The 22435-nt window shown below is 47.1% G+C and overlaps 1 protein-coding gene across 2 annotated transcripts in view; it reads left to right on the forward strand.

Annotated features, from left to right (window-relative positions):
- LOC135388283 (plexin-A2-like) overlaps positions 1–22435 on the forward strand; it is a 246693-nt gene that overhangs the window by 57182 nt on the left and 167076 nt on the right. The window contains exon 1 of one of the 2 annotated variants that reach the window (XM_064617720.1): positions 10570–11251. The exons of the other annotated variant lie outside the window; for it this stretch is intronic. The gene's annotated coding sequence lies outside the window, so the exon portion shown is untranslated. Of the gene's footprint in view, positions 1–10569; positions 11252–22435 lie in introns of those variants that run through there. 2 annotated transcript variants of the gene reach the window in all.

The following is a 22435-nucleotide window of genomic DNA, read 5'->3' on the forward strand; positions in this document are numbered from 1 at the left end:
ACCGTACAAAGTTCTAATCTAGTGTTGCGAAAAAAAGCACGGTGTCCAGAAGGATCGAGTGATGCGGTTCTGCATCAGAGCGAGGCCCGCGGCGCCTGTGGCTTGACAGTCTACAAACTCTACTGCGAACAGCACATCACGACTTATTGCCCTTTTCACGAAGCCTTGTGAATGGCATTGCAAACAATATAATACCTATCGGTATTTTCCAACCCAGTACTTCAAATCAAAATGTCACTTGTCTTCCCAGTGGAGCCAACTTCTATTGCCTTCTCGCGCTATAGTTCAGAGATGTTGTAAGCTGTAAGTTTCTGTAAGTTGTGGTCGCCCCTCCTGGATCCAGAACATTTGCTCCTCCCCCACTCCCCTCAAACGCCGAAGGAGAAGGAATGCTCAACAACCCTATCATACAGCTCTTATGTTGTCATTTTAGGGGGGAGGGGAGAACTAATTAGAAAATCGGGCCTATAAAAGGCGAAAGTAATTGAAAGTATCTGGGATTCAGGCAACGTTTGACTCGCTAACAATGACTGGATACGATGTCAGTGCAAGTTCCTAAAGAGCAGAAACTGCAAGGAAGCCCTCACGAGGAAATGAAAATCCCAGGTTTAGCTTCGGGTATTTTATAACTAGGTGAGCGATTGTCCGGCTCCAGCGTTCCACTGGAGAGCAGTTGTTCGCACCCCGCCCCTCCTAGATACTTTGACTCACAACTTGGACGCTTGCTTTGCGGACTGGCAAGTTGAGCCCCTATCGATGTGACCAAGGTATATTCATCTTTCTCACAGACATCAATTAGTGATCGAGAAATATCGGTTTTGGCAATGCGGCGAGGAGGGAAACAACTTGCAGTTGGCGAGCGAAGGCTGATTTCATACGTATAGATACGGTCGGACATCAATAATGCACCTTAACTGAATATTGTCGTTGAACTATGTCCCGTATCCTTTAAAAATGTGTTCGACTCCTTCCTGCCTGGTGTATGCCCATGTATATACGAAGAGCTTCGCGATTATAACATAAATACAACGTGCAATATGTGAGACAGAGAGTATACTGCAGTCGCGTGCTGCCGTGACACTCTATACAGCCGATAGGCTTGTCCATTGAGTTCAAGAGCTAACGATACTGAATTGAGATAAGAAGCCCACTGTGGTACGCCAAGCCACGATCAGATAACGACGCCTCAATTTGTAGAAATAAGGGCGCGTTGCGTGAAAACGTACAAGGTCGCTCGCCGAAAGCGTCCTGGGAGCGGCCGCGAGGTCCTCTTGAGAGGTCCGCCTCCGAAGAAGACATTAAAGTCACTATAAATTGCATATATATATATATATATATATATATATATATATATATATATATATCTCCACGTGAAATGAAAGATCGCGTTACCTTGAAACCAACACCAAATGAACGGCAATTTACGGAGGGGGGGGGGGGGGAGATATGTTTATTAAGGAAAAAGAAAGAAACGGTCAGACACACAGAGGTCGGCTTGCTATTCCAAAAATGAAGAAAAGTAAAGGAAGAAAAGGAAAAGAGAAAGGAGAAGAGGGAAAGAAAAGAAGAACAAACCACTGAAAAATCACACACACGGTCACACATCACAAGGCGTTGACAAGGTTCGAAGCATGGAGAAAGCAGAAGAGCGCAGTGGTGTCCACTGGGTGAGCCCACTCGGTCGGGGGAAGAACGGGACCCAGAAGGTACACTCCTAAAAATGAGTTTCACCACATAGCACGCTCCTAGCCAACCATAATCCCGAATGACAATGTTCTCGCCCCTGATTTGTTGAAAACAGTAGGCGGAGAGTCTTTTATAGCCATTATGCACGTGCATAATGATACAAAATAGGCTCCGTCTCCTGTTTTCAACAAATCAGGGGCGAGAACGTTGTGATTCGGGAGGATGGTTGGCTAGGAGCGTAATATGTGGTGAAACTCATTTTTAAGAGTGTAGCCAATGTTATAGTGCTGTAGCCAAGTTGGGATACACGACGACAGAGGGCGTCACGGTGCAGAAGGGGTTGCCGGCAGTGTAGGAAGCAGTGGGGAATATCGGCCACCATGCCACAGCTAGTGCAGAGGGGTGTGTTGGATTGATCCGACAATGGGAGTGCTGGATTGACAATTTACCGGCATTGAACGGCAAGAAACCGCAATATGCGGAGCGGGCCCTCATTGGATTTCTTCAAGTGATCTGTCCACTCATCGCGGGAGTTCATTTGAGGGGACCAATAGGAGGCCTCTCTGCATTGTCGTGCCTCTTGAGGAGGAGTGGGAGAGAGAAGACGTTTATTGCGGTTTCTTGCAGTTCAATGCCGGCGAATGTCGATAAATCACCGTTCCCTTTGTGTTGATGTCAACGTAACGGCACTCTTCATTCCTCAAGGAGAAATTTTTTTGTTCTTTAGTGTCCCTCTAAGTTACAAAAGCGAAAAACTGTCCCATATTTAACGACGACGCGAAGAATTTAAAAATACCAAGCCTTCTTTCACGAGGCAATGAAGACGTCAGTCCTTCCTTCTATTGCCTCTACCAGGAATTCCTCAGCAAGCTCTTCTCAACTAGAACCGCCAACAAAAATTTCGCACCCCCTCCCCTCCAAGGCAATTTCCGTTTCGACCACACCATCCTGTATAGACGAATGACAGCTTACTAACACACCCCATCTGCAAGCGGACTCCAAAACAACGCCCACCACGAAAACGTGTCGTCCATTTTCGGGCCTCTTTTGACGCTGGCACATCATTTTCACTGTCCATATGGACAGAGACAATCTGCACGATTCCACTGCGGAATCCTTCGCGCCCAAAGCCGCCGGTATCGGAGCGTTCCCCGCCCCTCAAACCGTGTCAGGGAAGTCAAGGCAAACAGGTCTTCACCGCCTGAATGGAGCAAGTGACTGCAGTTTTATTTCGAAGCTAGTATGGGATGGCTTGTCGGCCGAATGAATCGGCGGCGCATTTCTCGCAGGAGTCTGTAGTGCAAGTTCCCTTTATCACGCCGGTGTCGGCGAACGTGGAACGACCGCTGTGTGTTTATACGGCCCAGACAAAGGGACATTAGTTGGTTTCTTTGTAGCATCGTCGGAGAAAAGAGGGGAGAAGGCGCGCGCGCTCGGCCCTCTCCCCAGATTGGCATTTTCTTTCGTTTGTTGTGGAGCAGAATCTTTCAGGAAAAATGCCGAGACACCACCCTCAATGTCGTCAAGTTTCCCGTGAAAATGTTGCCGACTTAATTAAAACGCTTTAATTTCGCGACCTTGCTTTTTCGCGAGTCGGGAGCAAAACGAATATTCGCGGCCACGAAACTTCGTAAAATCTAGGTGCTAAACTTCGTGGCTTGATTTCCTCAATTTGTGATACGACTTAGATTGATATTTCTACGCTTATAATTAAAGCAGCATTGCGCATGCTTGTGTGGCAAAGCTATTCAAGTGCTTGCTAGCAACGAACTGTGCAAATAAAGTTCGCGATCGAAGCATTGGCTGTTTGTTTTGTTTTTTGAAGTGCTGGAAAGTCGTTTCGCGTGCTCTTAAAATTCGCGAATTTTTCAATACGCGAAATTCAGGAAAAATAAGGGGGGGGGGCGAACAATGAGGGTTTTGCAGTGCCCCTGTCACAACGGGCATTCTTCGGTTATAGTTGAAAGCAATGACCATGCAGCATGCGTAGCGCCACAAAGCATGTCACGTGTCATGTGTCAACTTCTCAAAGAGCATTGGAGCATATTCCTCCTTCCACGGCAGGTTGACACGTCACAGGCTCTGGGTCAATCGTCACCAGTTTCAATGGTCAACGAAGAACGCAATCTTCAATGAGGATTGAAATCAATAATCAATGGCCATTGAACATTCGCGTTGATGCGTTTGGTGTGGAACCTGTCAATCTGTCAAGGTGCACTGCATCCAACGCTCTTGAGAAGTTGACACGTTGCACGCTAGGTGGCGCTACGCGCATGTTCAATGGCCATTGATTTGAACCATCATTGAAGACGGACCGTGTGACTGGGTTACAAGATACCACTTTGAAGTCGCACGTGCATTCGCTTCCAGTGCCTTCTGTGGCGCCAGTCTGTTACTAGGGGAGACCAGGTTAGGTATACGCGCTCCGTTGCTAGGAGAGAGACGTTAGAGCGCCCCATGACGTCACGCATACAGATTTGGAGAATACGAAACTATGGAGTTCCTGCGGCTTCTTTCGGGAATTTGTGGAAGCGCGGAATGTTCACTGACGGCATTTATATTTCGCGTACCGTGTTTTTGAGCGAAGTTGATTGATTACTAGTGCGAGCTATAAGCAAACCTAACAGAGTTAAGCCATCAGGTCTCTGTACGCGGCTAAAACGGTCTAGGTCCGATGTCCGAGCCCCACACAATAAAAAGAAAAAAAGAAACAGTAATTCTAGTCGTTTTGGAGACTAAATGCATTGCCACTACCGTAATGGTCCCTTTCTGGACTAAAATGCACAAAAGTCAATGCGAAGTTTATGGATTATTTGAAGTCATCAGGACTAAACATCAGAGTCAGAGGCCTTACTGCACTCTAAGAAAAAAAGGAGTAAAATTGGGAGTAATTGCAGCTTCTAGTCCCCTAGATTGCAATTACTCCCCATTTTAGTTCCCTAACCCCGACATTTGCTCCCCGGACTGCAAATCGTCACTGAACTTCGAAAATGGTCTTCCGAATGCAACAGTCTACGTAAATATGGCGCTTTGGTCAATTTGATGGCAGAAGGCTGTATAACTCAGCCAACTTAGCAGTTTTCCACCCACACAGCGTAAGAAACAGTTAGCGTTAACAGTTAACAGTTTCTTCACAAAATTGTGCCCTATGTATGGCGCAAGATTTTATATCACTCCATATATCACGGTCGAAGGTTTGATTCAAAGTATTTTCATGCATGCACACGAATTATGTACCTGAGACCCTTAGAACAGAGCGTGAAATGCAGTCTCCACTCTGTAACATTCATTAACTCCCGTGTATTTACTCCCGAAAGGGACCATTTTTTGTGGCAATGCAGTTAGTCCCGAAAAGGAGTAAAATTGCTCCTTTTTTCATGGAGTGTGCGGGGAATACTTAATGGCAACCTGTCGGACTACAAGCTGCAATTGCTCCCACTTTTACTCTTTTTTTTTTTCTTATGCTGCAGATGGCGCGGACGAATGTCTCTACACTCTTAAAAATGAACTTCACCACGTAGCACGCTCCTATATAGCCAACCATCATACCGCGTGAAATCGTTTAATCCCCTGATTTGCTGAAAACGGGTGGGGGGGGGGGGCGTACACCATTTTTCCCGCCTGGGTTTTCCTCAGACGCATTCAGACATATGTCGGCACAGTTCCCCTAGAAGTCGGCCCAGGACGCACATTTCCCCAGGGCGTCAGTCGTGACGTTGCCCACATACGTGAGGCCGACAACGGCAAGCCCTTTCACCACCACCACCACGCCATTTTTGTGGCATTACGTAGGTCATAATTGCCCCCTCCGTTTTCATCAAATCAAGGGAGAGAACGTTGTCATTCGGGATTATGGTTGGCTATTGGAGCGTGATATGCGATGAACCTCTGTTTTAAGAGCGTAGAAACTAGACACACACACCCACACGCCGGTGCACAGATGATATGGGACTGCTATCCGCAATGAAACCTGTCCTCTGCTCTGCGATGAGTATAATGAGTCAAATATCTAGGAACATAAAGTTACAATTCGTTCGCGAGACCTGTCTCCGACAAGAACTCCTGATGCGTTGGGATTTTGCCGACATATTGCGAACCAATGGTGATCAAATTAGGGAACGTCGAAGCCTGTACAGCGTAATCAACGTAATGGGTACATTTGAGCTTAATATTCGCGTCGATTGGGCGAATACTTTCGGAAGGGGCAACCAACTTTCGGTTTCCCCCGGGAAGGCCTTCCACATATTCAGCAGATCCGTTTCAACTGCCCGTCTGTTCACCAGCGGCATCAGTAGAATCCCACGAATATGCTCACATTCAATAACGACTTTTCTTTTGTCCCGTGTTAGCGCCGCGAAGCAACTGTGGCTATGAGCGGCGTATACAGACGTGGACAGATGGAGAGAGGACAGCATGAAGGAGTTGGGGACCGGGGCGGGGTGGTTAGTATGCGTCCTGGGCCGACTTCAGGAGAAATCTGCGCCGACGTTCGTCTGGCAAGTCTTCGGAAAATCGTGGGAAAACCTCAGACAGCAACAGCCGGTGGTAGGAATCGAACCCACCATGTCCCAGTAACCAGTACCACGAGCGGAACGCCCTAACCCGCTCTGCAATGCCACTGGTCAACGACATATGAGTGGAAAGAGAAAAAAAAAGAAGACGCCATTGAAATCGCACTTTGCTATACGAACAAACCGATTGAGGGAAGTCTCCTGTGTGCCGTTCACCGCGGCGAGGTTGCAACGGCCTCCACTAATGGTATATCTGCTTCCGACTGTCCGCTGCACAAAACACCAATCTCACCGGACAACAAAGGAATGGACTGCAATCTCTTGACCCGTTCTCTTTTTGTCTCCGATACCTTGTACATATACATTGGAGGCTAAACAAAGGAACGTTCCTGTGTCATCTGACCGAGCACCCTTGATGGTGATGGCATGCTGCTCAGGCGGAATTGCTCCAAACTGGGGAACAAGTATAGGCTATGAGACATTTTGGAGTTGCGCAATTCAGCGTGTTATGCCTCCATGCAAGGGCGTCGTTGTATGACATCCATGCCTTCTCAGGACCGCCTCCCCTTCTAAATTGAGAGGACGACGAATTCCACTTGGGATATAGTACTTTTCGCCGGTAAGGCCGGCATTTCAAAGAAATGACACGATTGGCCTTCGTGCGAGAGCTCGTGACGAATGAAAGCGAAGCCATGCATTTATCGCGCGGTACGGAATATACATGCCGTTTCCACCGCTTCCGGTTTGGTGCCAAAACGACATCCGGTTTCACAGCAAACACGCTGTGCGCCAACCACTGTGCCGATTGATACAGTTATCGCTTCTGATATGAGGAGAGACAGGGTCGTATACGCCTTTTTGTGGAAATTCACAGTGCTACAAAAAAGGCGTGCGCCTCCCGTTTTCAACAAATCAGCGTCCGAGCGTCCCTAGTCGCTTAGTCGCATGAAGGGCTTTGTTTATGTTTACCCGAAAATGTCATGTCAGGACATGTTCCTCTTTAGATACATACCATTGGAAACATCAACGCGAACTACGAGGGGCGTTCAAGTCAAACCGGGACTTTGTGGCTCGCGCTACTTCTTTTTCTTCATTTTCACACGCAACAGGCATCCGCGTTCACCACGGGGTGGTCCACAATTTGTGCGAAACAGAAGACACGTGCTGGACACGATGGCCGACAACGAGGTGAGCGCGCACATCGAACAGCGAATTGTCATGAAGTTTCTCGTGAATGAAGGCGTAAAGTCATCTGAAATTCACAGAAGACTTTAGGCTCAGTATGGTCACGATACACTTAGCCGCAGCAAAGCGTTTGAGTGGTGCAAACGGTTCCGAGACGGCCGTACATCAGCGCAGGACGATCCCGGCACGGGCGGCTCAGAGCCCAGTGTCACAGTTCCTGAGAACATCCAACTTGTGGAGCGCCTGATCCTCAAGGACCGACGCATAACATGGTTCGAAGGAGGGACCATTCTGTGGGAACGTTGAACACAATCATTCATGAACACCTCCAGTTTCGGAAAGTTAGTACCCGTTGGGTCCCGAGGCAGCTCTCCGTGTTTGACCGGCAGAGAAGACTGGAAATCTCCCAAGAGCTAAGGTACCGTTTCGACACTGAAGGACAGTCGTTCCTTGATCGGATCATCACATGCGATGGAACGTGGGTGCACCATTTCACTCCTGAGTCTAAACGCGCATCAAAACAGTGGAAGCATCCGGGCTCGTCAGCTCCCAAGAAGTTCCGAAGCACCCCGTCTGCGGGTAAGGTCATGGCCACGGTTTTCTGGGACAAGGCTGGCGTTGTTCATGTTGATTTTCCGCCCAGTGGTACCACCATCAATAGTGCATATTACTGTCAGGTTCCCAGGGATGTGCATAAGGCGCTGAAGCAAAAGCGACCGGGCCTCATCACCAAAGGAGTCCTCCTCCTACACGACAATGCACGCCCGCATACTGCGCATCTCACGACACGCACCTTACAGGAACTTGGCTGGGAGATGCTGCCACATCCCCCGTACAGTCCAGACCTCGCCCCCAGCGATTTCCATCTCTTCGGGCCACTGAAGGCGTTCCTTGGGTGCCGCTACTTCAGCTGCGACGAGGTCAAGAATGCGGTCCGATCATGGCTGCTGCCGGCAAGGATTTCTACGCTGCTGGCATCCAAGCCCTCGTGAAACGCTGGGACAAGTGCATTAGTGCATCTGGAGATTACGTTGAAAAATAAAACCTTTCTGAAAAGAAGCAGAAAAAAGATTCTGCAGAAAGAAATTTCTGCCCTGTAAGTTCATTTCACTTTTGCGAAAAATGAAAAGTCCCGGTTTGACTTGACCACCCCTCGTATTTCCATATGGTCAGCAGTATACATACATTGAGTTTTCTTTTTTCTTTTTCATTCGTTATAGATTTTTTTATTTAAAAAAAGTTGTGACAGCAGCGCTGATGTAATTTTTGCAGGATGTACGTCCACTCAAGGGGCGTTCGCTTCTCAGGGTGTTTAATAAGGACGATGGATTTGAATAACGATTGGCTCTAATTCTGCTATCTCGCATTTCCCAGAAAACATCTAATTAATAGGTTAATTGATTAATTTTTGGCTAGGTTTGTCGTCCAGTAGTTGCATACGATACCCTACAGGACGTCCGCCTGGCCCCATAACCCGCCTGCACAAATGACATCTTTGCTGCTCTCGCAGCCTATTCATAAAAAGATATGTAATTTTAAAAAAACACCTATAGACCAGACAGGTGATCGCCTCTACGAACGTCATTTCTTCAACACAAGAATCGGAACCCAGTGAACGTCAGTTACCGAGAGCAACGTCAGCTCTTCCTGAATTTCCGCGCCTCTTCTGATCATATCCGATACCTTGATCTGTCAACCGATTCGACCAGGAAGATATGTCGCGGTTGAATCGATTTACGGTTCAGTCTGGCCCTATAAACAACGTGAGTCACCTGTCTTTGGCTCCTTCTCCATGCGAGATCAGTTTTCTCCAGGCGGAACTGGTCAGATAGCTGCGCAGTCGTTGTAAAATAATTCGGTTGAAATCTAGCGCTTGTCCCTGTGTTCTCAAGTCTGTCTGTACATATTCTTGCCTTCCTTATTCTGTTTAAGCAAAATCAACACGCTCTGCCGTGCGCTCTTTCTGCTGGTCCACGTTTCTTCCGAAAAAGGACTGTTACTTTCTTCGTACAACTCGTGCTTCGTACTTCTGAAACAAAGTCCATCCAACCTAGCCTAGCCTAGCCTACGCCGCTAGGCTCCACACAACATAGTCAGGTGACAAAGGCACTTCTTCAGTTCCTGCGGATCTGTGGCCTTATGGGTGAACTGTGATCAATTTCGTGTTTGTTTTCCTTTCTGTTTCTCTTTTTAGTTGTCTTTCTTTTTCTTTTTCCTTTCTTTGGGAGAGGAGGATTTTCCCCTCGTATCCCTTCCCCAAATGCACTACCAAAGGTACGATTTCGGGGGGCGATGAAAACACTCCAATCACCTACTCCAAAAAAAGCGTTCTTGTTGTTGCTGCTGCTGGATTGAAAAATTTGCAAAAAAAAAAACATAAAGAGAAATAAAAATAAAATACAACGAAGGACAAGCCTGCCGTACGCCGTCAGTTACGTCCCTCTAAAAAGGATCTTCTTCTTGGGCAAAAAATTCAACAGCCGCGTCGATCATGACCGATATAAAATCTCGCAGATAAATCTCGCCCCCACCCCCTTCCTAGACCATCAGGGAGAAAATGAACACATGAAACAGCAATGGCGATGAACACAGAGAGAAAAAGATCCCTCTTTGAGCCTCCCCCGCAACCGGCTACACATCCTGCTCTGAAAAAGCATCAGCGGTCCAGTCGTTTCCTAACGTCTTATCTAATGCCAGGGGAACCATCCATTCCTCATCGGCTCCAAGGCGGGAAAAAAAAAAGGCGCCCGACCAACTGGGCTATTACCACTATATCCTTTTATTCCATTTGCGTATTCACGACAGCCGGAGTCGAGAACGACAGTCACATTTCTAAGAGCGATCTTTTTTCAACTGATCGTGGGGGGTACTGAAGCCTTTTTTCACATATTCAAAAGGAGAGAAATCTGGAGCTCCCCGCGAGGGTGAAGTTAATAATTCATCAAACATCGCTCACTCCGTGAAAAGAGGAATGGCGAATAATGGTTCAACATCTGACGTAGGTTTACCGAAAACGGCGCAAAGTAAGAGTCGCGCATCGAAAGCGGGAACCCCTCGTGTTGAAGACGCGGAGGGAGAAGTTGCGCCTTTGCATAGCCGCGAGAGATGGCAGCACTGCGGCGGCAGTATCTGGCTCCCATCATGCTTGGCGCGCACTCCCGATGCGCGGTAACGATCTGCGCCGGCGCCGCGCCTTAGTCTGCCCTTCGCCGAGGTATGAGGATACCGTGGTCCGTTGTGCACCTTACTTAAGCGGTCCTTGCTATTGATATCAACATACTGTGTACAGGATTATTGTTTCCTCCAACCAGGGACCAACTTATGCGGCATAACGGCTTGCTGTGAGCGGTTGTGACACTGGATTGTTTGCAAGCGCGGAGTGTTGGGGCGTCCGTCAACTGTGCGCTAGCTGTGCTGCCACGGATTATTTGCCGGTTGTTTTCGTGAACGGATACGTTACGTTTGGCTACGAGTGTTCTGTGTTGAAAGCTTCTTGTGCCGATTGCAACGGCAGCGTGTGACTCACGATCAAGTTTCTTGAACAGCTGCATCGAGCAAGCGAGGGCTACCGGCCGCATACCACGGCGTCCTCCGTTGTTCGCTGAGCATCCTGGGAAAGGAGGTGCTCGCTCTCTCCCGTGCACTGACCTTGCTTCGACTTGCACCACCCTGTCTTGAAGGTGCTCACTTGGTGAAATCTTCGGCGATTGTCTACTAGCTCAACTTGGATTACATTTGGATTTGTCGTCTCCTTGTTTCCGTTCGTTGCGTACGTGGGCTTCTCTTTGTGATTTTGGTGGTTTTGTCGGATACCGTTTCAGCGTGCACAAGTGACTCATCGTGGCTCCGTGTACGGTCTACTAAACCCGGTAAGAATTCGATTTAAGTTATTACGTCACTTTTGTAGGGCTCAAATTGTTCTGGAATACCAAATCGTGCTCTGCATTACTTCATGCGATCCGTATAAAAGTGAGAAACGAGTGTGAGCATAAAGGTGTCGTCTGCCATGGTAGCGGACGTCTGCATCTTTTTCGCAAAAGTTGAATGGCTGCAAACAATCACCTATGCTAACGTTCGTAGCGTATGAACTTTTGTGACACTGAGGTTTGACTCTGTATCATCAACATCACCAACTCTTCGTACCACACTTACAGATCACTCGCTAGCCACACACACACTCTGTTGTCCCGAAACCGGTTTTCTGCCCGAGCCGATATTTATTGATATATCTTGTGTTCCGTTCACTAAGCCTCCCCTGTTTAACGGTACTCTATAGATGTGCATTATTCTGATTGCTGTGACAGAAACCTTGTTTGTCTCATTCACGAGGAGGCTATGGGAGCACACTGTCATTTTGCTAATGAAGACCACACAAACGCTGCATTCCATCCATTTCCAAGACCACGCCAGCTTTGTGGGAGGGGTGTATTTCGTGGGGTGGTTCACTGTTGGGGGGAACGGGGGAGAATTGAGAGGGCAGGGACAACGTTCTTAGAACCTTCAGCCGACAAAGAAACCCCGGTGTTGTGCTTGTGTGGAAACCGCCATAGAGGGGGACCCTGTTCCAACTTTGAAGCGGTTTTGACAATCGGCAGATCGAATGCTTTGCTTGCGTTCACAATGTTGGTCCCCGCATTCCACGACATTTCGCTTGAGGCTGACGCAAAGGTTGTATTTCAGGAATGTTTCACACACCCATCGACCTTACGTAGTGATGCCGGTGATACGTTGGGCGGAGCAGCGTCATTGGTCTTTGACGTATTCCCATGGTCGAGGAATATTGCCTCCCTTTCTTCGGCCTCGTTCTTTAATGGTGCCATGCCTGTTATGTCGATTTTTATATCTGCCATTCACTTGCATATCTGTAGTAACCATGTTCGCTAGTCGTTCAAAAACAAAACTTTTATGACACTGAAAAGATGGCTAAGAAGCAAGCGAGCTGGTGAAGTCGGTGCAGAATTTGAGACTTCGTGTTGTGTCTGTCCCTTCGTGTTCCCTGTAGTCTCGGCGATTTACGTTATGCATGAAACTTTTATCATCGCTATTGCTGAGGCATCGCATGAAGCAAGTCATGGTGTAAGTTCGTTAGTACTTAGTTGTATACTATGAGATAGAAACTGCGAGCATGTGTGCAAGCTATTTGTTCTCGTCGCTGTTAAGATCGCCGGTTTGAAAAGAGACCTTGTACCGTGCTTGCCTCGCATATACGTTTAGAACAGACGGGTCGCTTTCATGGAGACTTCACGCATCTGGTTGCCGCAAGACACAAGACGGCATGTTGTTCTTCCTTTGCTCGTACAGATGTTTGCTCTCGCGAAACACACGACTGTCCTGGGGGTTTCTGACGAGGAAAACGTTGTGGAAGTTCAGGGCCACATAAAAAGCCGGATGCGATCGCTGGATCCCATATGGGGGGAAGTTATTGTGTCGACGAAGCAGCTTGCTCCGCTGTCTGGGCTTGCTGTTACATTGAAGTTGGTTTTTGTCGGTGGTAGTCGCTTGATGCTCCTTATTATTTTATCAGCTTGTAACGCTGTTTACGACATGAGTAGCAAAGTTCGTCCATTTTATTCTTTCTTAAAATCAAATCATCTGTTCGTCTCACAGAGCACTGCCCTGTGAAGTTTCTCCTCTTCTTTGTCGCTGTAGCGTTCTTTTTCTCATTAATGTGTTCCGGTAACACACTTGTGCCCCACATCTTCGTTATTATCGGATTAGATGGTCGTTGTTGCAGTATCTAACATTGTTAAAGCTTCTGTCGCCATTCAGGATCAGCTTACTTCCCTTTCTTCTGCGATTTCTAAATTTGGAACTTTACGTCTCGACGGTGAGGTGCTGTGTGTGGAGGTGAAGGACGTCGGGACCCTTGGCAATGCTCCAACGTGTGTCTCCCGCAACACACGTCTTTGCCGTCTGAAAAAGACAAAGAAACCCCGTGGGAAATGCGGCTCTATAGGAGTATATATATGATACTAAAGAAGAGAGAATGGAAAGAAGGAAAGTGTTGGCTGTACCGCGTCTGAGTCATGCTCCGAGCAAGCTGGGGCATGTCACCGGTGCTTTGACGGGCGGTTGTTGTCGCGAGTTGTGTGGTGGAGGAGGGGAGTCTCTCATCACAACAGGACCCGCTTCGCTTTTCACCGTACAGAGGAGGGGTGGGTTGTGAGAATGAACAGCTAGTACTGGTTGGTAAACCAGAAGAAACGTTCCCGTGTGGCTCGTCGAAAGGTGTGCATTATTTTATTACATTTCTTCACTGTGTGTGCTGAATGGTTAGTAAGAGATTGAAGACGTGCATTTTCTTTTTCGTGAGATAGTTACTTCGACCAGCATTACCAACTTTTTCTTATTAAATGTGCGGACCGGTACTTACGTTATCGTGAGCCTCCTTTCTGTCTCAAAAGTGGAAGAAAGAAAGTTAATCAATACGGAGCCCTCTCCGCTGTACTTTTCCAGGAACCGCATTAAAGCTCAAAGTTACTGCTTCCTTTCCTTTTTGCTTGCTTTTATTAATAAATGGCGTCGAAGTTCCAACCTTCTGGGCGCATTTTCCCGGTTCGCGTCTGCATGGTGATTGATGACGAGAAGTATGAAGGAGATTGAGAAAAATCAGGAAGGGAAGAAAAATAAAATAAAATCGAAGGTGCGCGCTCTCGTTGTTGTTATTATTGAACGAAATAGTGGCCCGCTTGAAAACTTGCAGCAAAATGTGTACGCCACTTTGCCCAGCATTTATATTTGTGGAAGCGCAATCAGTTTGGGGCGCGCTTTTGTAATGGGCGTTTCGATCGGGTTTTTGAGGTACGAATAAAGGTGAGCGGAGCCCGACAAAAGTGTGTTTGCGCAGCGCAGCGCTCTGTCGTCTGCTACACGATGGCGCTCTGTCGTCTGCTTTGAATTAGTGACTCGATTCCGCTGAAGGCGAAGTGCTGTGGAATTTAAAATTTGCTCTTAGCGCAAGGTCGTCAGTGGCTTTACATATGTGATTATTTCGGCCGTTTTAGAGTTGCGATTCTGTGTCTTACGATGTCCTACTGAAACTTCGTCGCTAAGCTACTTTTGTAAATGTCCTAAATTCGAGCCACGGTTTCGGTTCTGTTTTTAACGAGCGATATATCACCACGTCCTACACGGCGTGATGTTTTAGTGAGGCGACATCTTTCTGTGCCCGACAACATCCACAGCTGTGCAGGCCCGTCTATAACAGTTGTGCAGAGTGAAGAATGAAGTGACTATAGTGGCAACTGCACCGTCATCCCATTTATGTGTTTGTGTGCAACAAATGCGAGCGCTGGAAGGTGACTCTGCAAAGCTCCCGCATTAAAGCGCTTTTGGCAAAATGCCAAATGATGCCTCTATTTCCTTTCCTTTTTTTTTTCTTCTTCTTCTTTGGTTTAACACTGTGTCGTTCACCGTTTGTGCATGCGCTGCCAAGGAAATACCATCGCGTGCACCGGCTTGGCTGACAGGCGACAAACTTCACATTTTAAAATTCCAAAATGTAGGAGGAGCACGCGGCAAAGTTTTACCTGCGGGACCAGGTTGTCTCCCGCGTGGGTTCTCTGCTGTTGTGACCATTGTTCGGCTCCATTATACTTCCTTTTTTTGTGCCCAACTCGGTCACGGTTCAGTCTCTTTGTTCCGTGCTGGGACGCAGTGTACCTCACCCGCAGAGTATGTGAAGGGATAGCGCGGTGTGGAGCGATTAGTTCCGCCAAGGTGAGACTGAGAGGAACAGGGTAACGTTCGAGAGGATATGCATTGTGCGGATACCTACTTGTTCGACCGTAATGGCGTGGGAGAGGAGCAAATGCTCTCAGTGTTGGCAAGTCTGGTTTCGGTTAAATTCGTGCTCGTCCTTTTTCTTTTACTTTCGGGCGTAGAACTGTTTTACAGGCTTGAGGCTCTAGTCTTGACACGTGACTAACGCGGGCTATGGAAGGAAATGTTGCGGATTTGAAGGTGGCTATATCAATGCCACCCCTTCCTCGCATGCTCCATTAGCCTCATATGTTGTGATTCATGCATGTCATTCTCAAAGGTCGCCCAGACTGACGCATCAACAGTGTATATCACTGTGTGTGCACTTGACTGTTTAAACAAGATAGGATACAGATAAGCTCGCGTGTTCCCAGGAAGGCCGCAGTGCTCAAGTGTTTGCTCAGATCAAAACTGGCAGCATGCAGGGTCATCGTAAACAGAGAGTCGAGGCACAAGCACGTGTTAATCACATACATAATGGACATTTTGTTTCCTACGAGTTTGGGGATACAGACGTACGCGAGCGGGAGTACGAAGTGCTCCGGGTTACGTTGGGTTGGGTGCTCCGGGTTGGAATAATGACAGTTGAAATAAAAAAGGCATCAGCAGTTGGATTTGAACCCATACACTCGGATTGTCGTAAGGTTGTTGTTACCGAGTTAGCGCAGTGTTAGTCTCCGTTGTCTCAGTATGTTGACTGAGAAAGGAGGTTATGGCAGCGGTGTCCGCCCGTATCATCGAATGGCGTTTTATAGAACGACTTTTCATCGACGCCTGACCAAGGTTAGGTCAGGAGAACCTTTTACGGATTTCTCACGTTGCCGCAAGAAAGAGCTCCTGCCACCGATTCTATGAAACGGCGTTTTATGAAACGTCCATTTTCGACGAAATGGCGTTCGATGAAACGGTATCACGATGACCTGATGGTCGGCTTGTTGAAAAGAAGCGTTGGTGAGGCTTACATGTTGCGTCCGTCTTCATTTTTCGCTGAGCTTCCGCAATTTGCGTTATCACCACGGCAACGCCAAATTCCTGCGTGTGAATGACCTTCAAAACAAAAGCGTTCGCTGGCATGCCACGAGGAAAACACGGTGCACTCACCCGTAATTATCGGCATTAAATCCCACAGCCCGTGACAACAACGTCCAAACCGAAACGTCCATGCGTGGGGATCCAAGTTTCGAAAGCGTCCAGAAAGATGCCCCCCACCCGTTCTCTCTCTCCCTCTCTGTTTGTGTATTGCTCGTGTATTGGAGCGCGTAACGAAAAGTGATTGAACCTGTTAGTGACCCGTTTTCTGGGAAAAAGGCTGAGAGTGAGAATCACGAAGTGGAATTAATGAGGGACGGGGAGGCGCCGCTCGAGTTGTCGGACCGGGTCAACGGTGCCACCGACGATGGCTGTGGGAAGAAACGGCAGGACGCTAACTAGCAGTTTGCTTTCTCATTGCTTCCGACTAGTTTGGCTAGGGTATGCGCTCCTTATACAAGGTTACACGTCATAAAAGAAGGACACAAAACGTAACGGATCATCAGCATCAATATGCTGAACAGCTGGACTCATGCGTTGGGGCCCTCGCTGTCTTTCAAGTCTTTTAATTTTCCTGACTCTGACGTTGGCTTTGAAGTTGTATGCGGTGGGGCCAGTTGTCCGCGTTTTTTGTTCTTGTTGTCTTTGTTTGTTTGACGTCGTTACGTTATGATTCGTATGTGACACCAGCGAACATGATATGTACCGTCATTTATGGAGCAATAAAAAATAAAATAAATTCCTAGTGTACTGCGATATTCCCGATTTCACAGTCTCGCAACAAAGAAAATGCTCGGTTGCGTCATAAGATGACATGCCGTGTTTAAAAAATCCGACATCACTATTTAAGCACCCAAATGCACGCGTTTCCAGTGTCTGTCCAAGTCGTTTTAGCGAACGAAAGCCACATTTTAGCTGCCGTTAGTCTTAGCAGGGCGGACACGTCGGAACAGCCTGTTGGTTAGTTTATTATTAGGTTAGTCCAAGTTCGCTGTTTGCATTGTTATGTCCAGGTTAGTCCAAGTTCGCTGTCGCCATTTTCCCGCTTCGCGACGGTGCATTGTATAGCCAGATAATTAATTTATTTCCAGTAGTTTATTTTGCAATGGGGATTTTGATCGCTTTATTTCGAGGTAGGGACGGATGTACAATGAGAGATATGCAAGATTTACATTGATAACAACAACGTCATAGTCAACCTTTTATCCTTTCCTCGGACCCTGCAAAACTTAAAGTTGCGCAACGAATATTATATACGCTCTTATAAACGAATCAAGACTGCTAACTATTCACGATTCTTCTATCGCATCACGTCACACGATTCCCGCGACGTTTCGCCTCCTTGTCTGACGAAGATTTTAACGATTCATATTCGACTTTGACTTTGCTTCACATTGTCGACCGCGTGAGCCGTTTTGCAGCCCGACCGCTGAACGTTCTCACAGTACTGGAATCGAACAGTTCCTCATCCAACGCTGCATTCGGAGACACGGGACAATACGGGGATTGACGACACCGAAAGAAGTTGTTGCACAATGCCGCCGATGTAGGTCGAGAAGTGACACTGCCTGGGAGGAGGACTGATCTTTTCTTTGGGTCTCGCCACGTCGGGTGCTTGGTACGTCCTGCTCCGTCGTCGGGAGGGAATTGCGGACGGCGATATGCATGCACGACGAGGCGACGCTGCCTTGACGGATAGATGACCGGGACGCGACCGCGTGGGAAGGTTGTCGACGTTGCGAGCTTGAAAGATAGCGCTGTTGACTCGTGCGCTGCGTGGATCGGTGTCGTTCATCCCGAGGACGGAAGAGGACATTGCGATGTTGCTCGCGTGTACTGCTTGTTAGATTAGATTAACCAGCTCCCGTATATACCATCTTGTACCGCATCTTGTATATACCATTGACACATTAAAATCAGTTTCATTGAAAAAAAAAAAGAAAATAACCAGCTCCCGTGGCGTAGTGGTTAGGATGATCGCTTTCCACGCCGAGTCGGGGAGGTGACACGGGTTCGAATCCATTCGCCGGCTGTGCTCTCTTAGGTTTTCCCCTGGGTTTTCCGAAGACTTTTTAGACGAATGTTGCCACAGTTCCCCCTGAAGTCGGCCCAGGACGCATACTAACCCCCCTCTCCCCCACTCATTCCTGCTGTCCTTTCTCCATCTGTCCACGTCTGTACGCCGCTCATAGCCACAGTTGCTTCGCGGCGCTAACGCGGATATTTATTTTTAAAGATTAGATTAGATTCGAAACGACGGAGACGTCCCGACAACTGCTGCTTCGAATCGAGATCACCGGTCTTTTAATTTGAATTTAACGCTTAATTCCGCTTCACGAAAAGGAGTTACTGTCAGTGAAACATTGATCGCGTCTCCAACTAACGTTCGTAAAAAATAATTGTGTGTTAACTAAGTGTTAGCATCCTTTGATTGGTGAAACCAGGCTTTGGTAACGCCTTTTCTGAACTTTTTTATGTGGTGTCATTCCACGGCACTGGGCTGGAAATGGCTGCACGTTGTGGCACCGTTTTGTTTGAGTACATCTTCTTGTGGGACCCCCGTCGTCCACGCACAGTATCTCTTGGAGAGTGTGATTTGCAGGCTAAGTCGTGGACATTCTCAGACGTTTAATTCTTTTGTTCGCGTATTTTGCATCCGCGTATTATCCGAAACCCAGCTGCAGCCTCTTAAAACAATTCCGTCCTCCCAGCACGACCGGAACTCAGCCAACTGAAGGCCACTATGAACGACGTCAGCTTAATGGGGTTTTTTCTCGGACAAATATCGGCCCATTTCCATGCCACGTTGCTTCTTTCTCCGTTCTATCGTTGGAGATCTTGACGTCTTTCCACGGCGATTTATTCATTTCGGTTCATTCGAGAAAATTTGTCGCCAACGGATCTCCATATCCTCGCCATTCGAGGTGTCACGTCCAAAGAGTAATGGTGTATGTTCTGGAATGAAGCGATGATAATTTTGTTGCGGGATAATAAATGGGTCATCATAAGTCATCAAAACGACGCTGTATTGAGCGAGATTGCTTACTTGCTTGAGATGACTCTTCTAGATTGTTTATTCATCATCATCATCGTTTCCAGGAGCCGCTCGTCGTAGTTGGATACCAATGTCATTGAGGATAAAACAGTAGTAAATTACTTATTTGTGGTAATTTTAAGTATAATGCGTTACTTCCGTGATTATGTAGTTCGTAGTGTAGTTGCATCATGGTCAGGGAATTACTTTAATGACAATGATTTATTAAAATGGATATGTAATATTTAATGAGGGATCTCTAGCAGTGCAAGAGTTTAAGGCTTCTTGATGAACATCTCTATGGTTATCTGCCTGTACGGTCCAAGTGGAACTTGCTAAAGCGAGGCAGCTTTGATTCAACAGCCGTTACAGGTATACTCTGGTAATTCAGCAGCTTTGTAGCGTCTGTTTTCACATTTGGACTGTGTCTGATAAATTATTTAAAAAAAGAAACTACTTGATGGTGCCAAGTAACCAATTCGTAATGTCATCACTTTTACACAGTAGAGGGGTCAATTTGTAGAAGTGCGGAGGAGATTACAAAAAAATGCGGATCTGGTACCCTGCATTCGTAGGTTGCTCTACCGCGTTTTCACACTTCCATTCTTATATGTTCCCATTCTTTCTTATATATGTATTCACCTTTTCACTGTTTACAAACAGAAGGCACAACCAGAAGTTTGTCTAGGGCTCCCAGCGTCAGCGGCTACATGTGGCGCCACGCCGTGTCACTCACTTCAGTTAAACCTTTTCACTGTTTACAAATAGTGAACTGGCTTAACTCAAACGAGTGACAGGGCGTGGCGCCACCTGCAGCCCCTGACGCTGGGAACCCTAGACAACTTCCGGTTGTGCCTTCTGTTTGTAAACAGTGAAAGGGTGAACCCATTTAAGAACCAGGTTACTCGACGTTTGAACGAATAATTGGAGTAATAAGTCTCATCTTTGCCGGAATCCCGCTTAACGTAATTTCAACACAAAATAAAAGCAATTCAACAGCTATACGCCGTTTATGATGAATATATCCATGTGGCCATACATGCAGCGACATCTCTAGACAGAATCCAGAGGGGGACAGATCAACTCGGAGGCGAGACTGGCCCTTGTCGCCATCGTATTCCCGGAAAGGCCATACGCCAGCTGACGTTAGGGAATAACAAAAAATAAGTGCGAGGCCCCCTTTCTCTCTGTCTCCTGCAATCGATGGTGCGTTTATCGCTGATTCCCTGAAAGAAATGGCTCTTTCACCTCCTTCCTTTTACTTGGCCGGACGATACTTCCTCTCTTACAGCGTTATTTATTTTCCCCTCCCGCGCATGATGCTGACTGCAAGGCTTCGTTTACTATATGTCTTGTTTTAGCCGAAACTGATATGTCGAATTTTTCTTGGCTGTATAGACTCGAATGGCGCAATTCCTGACTGTTGCTTTCAATGCGTGTTTCTGCTTTTGATGCGCTGTCGGATAGAGTGAAAAACGTTCTTAACTCGTGCATTCCGGGTATCTTGTAAGTCGTTATATACGCACACTCTTAAAAGTGAACTCCACCTCATAGCACGCTCCTAGCCAACCATCATTCCGAATGATATCATTCTGTGTCCCTATTTGCTGAAAATGGGAGGAGGCGCCTATCTCGGACACATTGTGCTTGTCCCTGATTTGAACGGATCATGATACAGAATGATATCATTCGGTATGCATGGTGGTTGGCTAGGAGCGTGCTATGGGGTGAAGTTCTATTTTAACACTGTAGTAGGTACACTGGAGCACCAGGAATACAGGGGAAATAAAACAATAGCAAATATAATGTACCACGGAATCGCTCCTCTTCTTCTTCTTTTTTTTTTTTTCGCTTCATAGATAAGGTTCACCACGGTATAACAGTGCAGTGAAGTGGGCGGATGGAATGAGTACACACGGTTTGGATATGTGGCGTACAAAGTGTAAAGATTGGGGATGTGCCAACCGAATCCTGGAACCCTAGGTAGGGATTCGAGATTCGCGAATCCGAACCCCATTGTCCAAAACAGCGAATCGAATCTTTCGAATCCACCAACCACGTTTGTTTCTTTCTTTTTTAAAATCGGCGCCTCCAAGCCTGCTTGACCGGCGGGCACCGGGGGGCGCGCCAAAACCACAACATAAAGCTCCGATATTAGAAGTTTAAAAGTAACACGGTTTTGCTTTGATTGCTTCTTAGTTTTATGGAGGGAATTCAGACCCCCGAGTTTATGAAATTCCTGTAGTCGATGAACAACAAGTTAAATAAGTTACATTTAGGAAGACGAATGTGTATGTCTTCTCCCGAAATTTGTTTATTATTAAACAAAAATATCAAATTGTGCTTCAAAACACTTCTCAATAGAAAGGTTCCCCCCGGTGCTTTTCAAATTCTTTTTGAAGAAAGTATTCGAAAGATTCGTGGATTCGCAGAACCTTCCTTGGATTCGGATTCGGATTCAGATTCGAGAAATTCTGGATTCGTCCCACCTCTAGTGGAGATGCAGTAATTGTCGAGAAAACTTACATAGCTGGCATTTAGGTTTTACAGATGACCGAGGAATTGTTGCCGTGTACTGCAGAAACACCATCTGGTGTGCGTTTGCTGCATTGAACAACGGGTAACGCTATATTTTTTTAGCACTCGTAGTACGTTGCTTCCATTTAATCGAGCCTAGAATGGTGCGCTTTGCGTGCTTTCTGCGTGAAAAGCTTTTGCGTTCTATTACAACGGGGTTGTCGCCGCGGAACAAACAAAAAAAAAAAAAAATGCCTCGGGCGCACAAAAGCAGCTTCCGTGGAGGTGATGAAACTGATGATTGGAGATCTGGAGCGGGATGAAAGTTCGTGACTTCGGAACATGCAAATAGGCTGTGACAGGCACGCAAACTAATTAGCAGCGCAGCAAATTGAAACGTTTGGAAGGGGGGGGAGGGGGGGGGGCTTCTCCAATGAGTGATGCTCGATTTAATGTATTTTCTTACGTAATTACTGCTCTGCTAGCAATGGGTGATTACGGAGGGTGTACAGGGAACATATATATATTATACGGGAATGTAATATGTGTGTGTATTCACATGACATCCGCCTTGATGATGGTCACTTTTTCGGCGCAGCTGCCGAGATTTTATCTAGCGTTTGCTCGAAATCGAAGCCTAGAATTGTGCTTTGAAATCCGGTCGCGTCCATCGGGTGGACGTCGATATTCCCGGTTGCAAAATCCCCGATTT

The sequence above is a fragment of the Ornithodoros turicata genome, chromosome 3 (genome assembly GCF_037126465.1).
Source record: "Ornithodoros turicata isolate Travis chromosome 3, ASM3712646v1, whole genome shotgun sequence".
NCBI lineage: Eukaryota > Metazoa > Arthropoda > Arachnida > Ixodida > Argasidae > Ornithodoros > Ornithodoros turicata.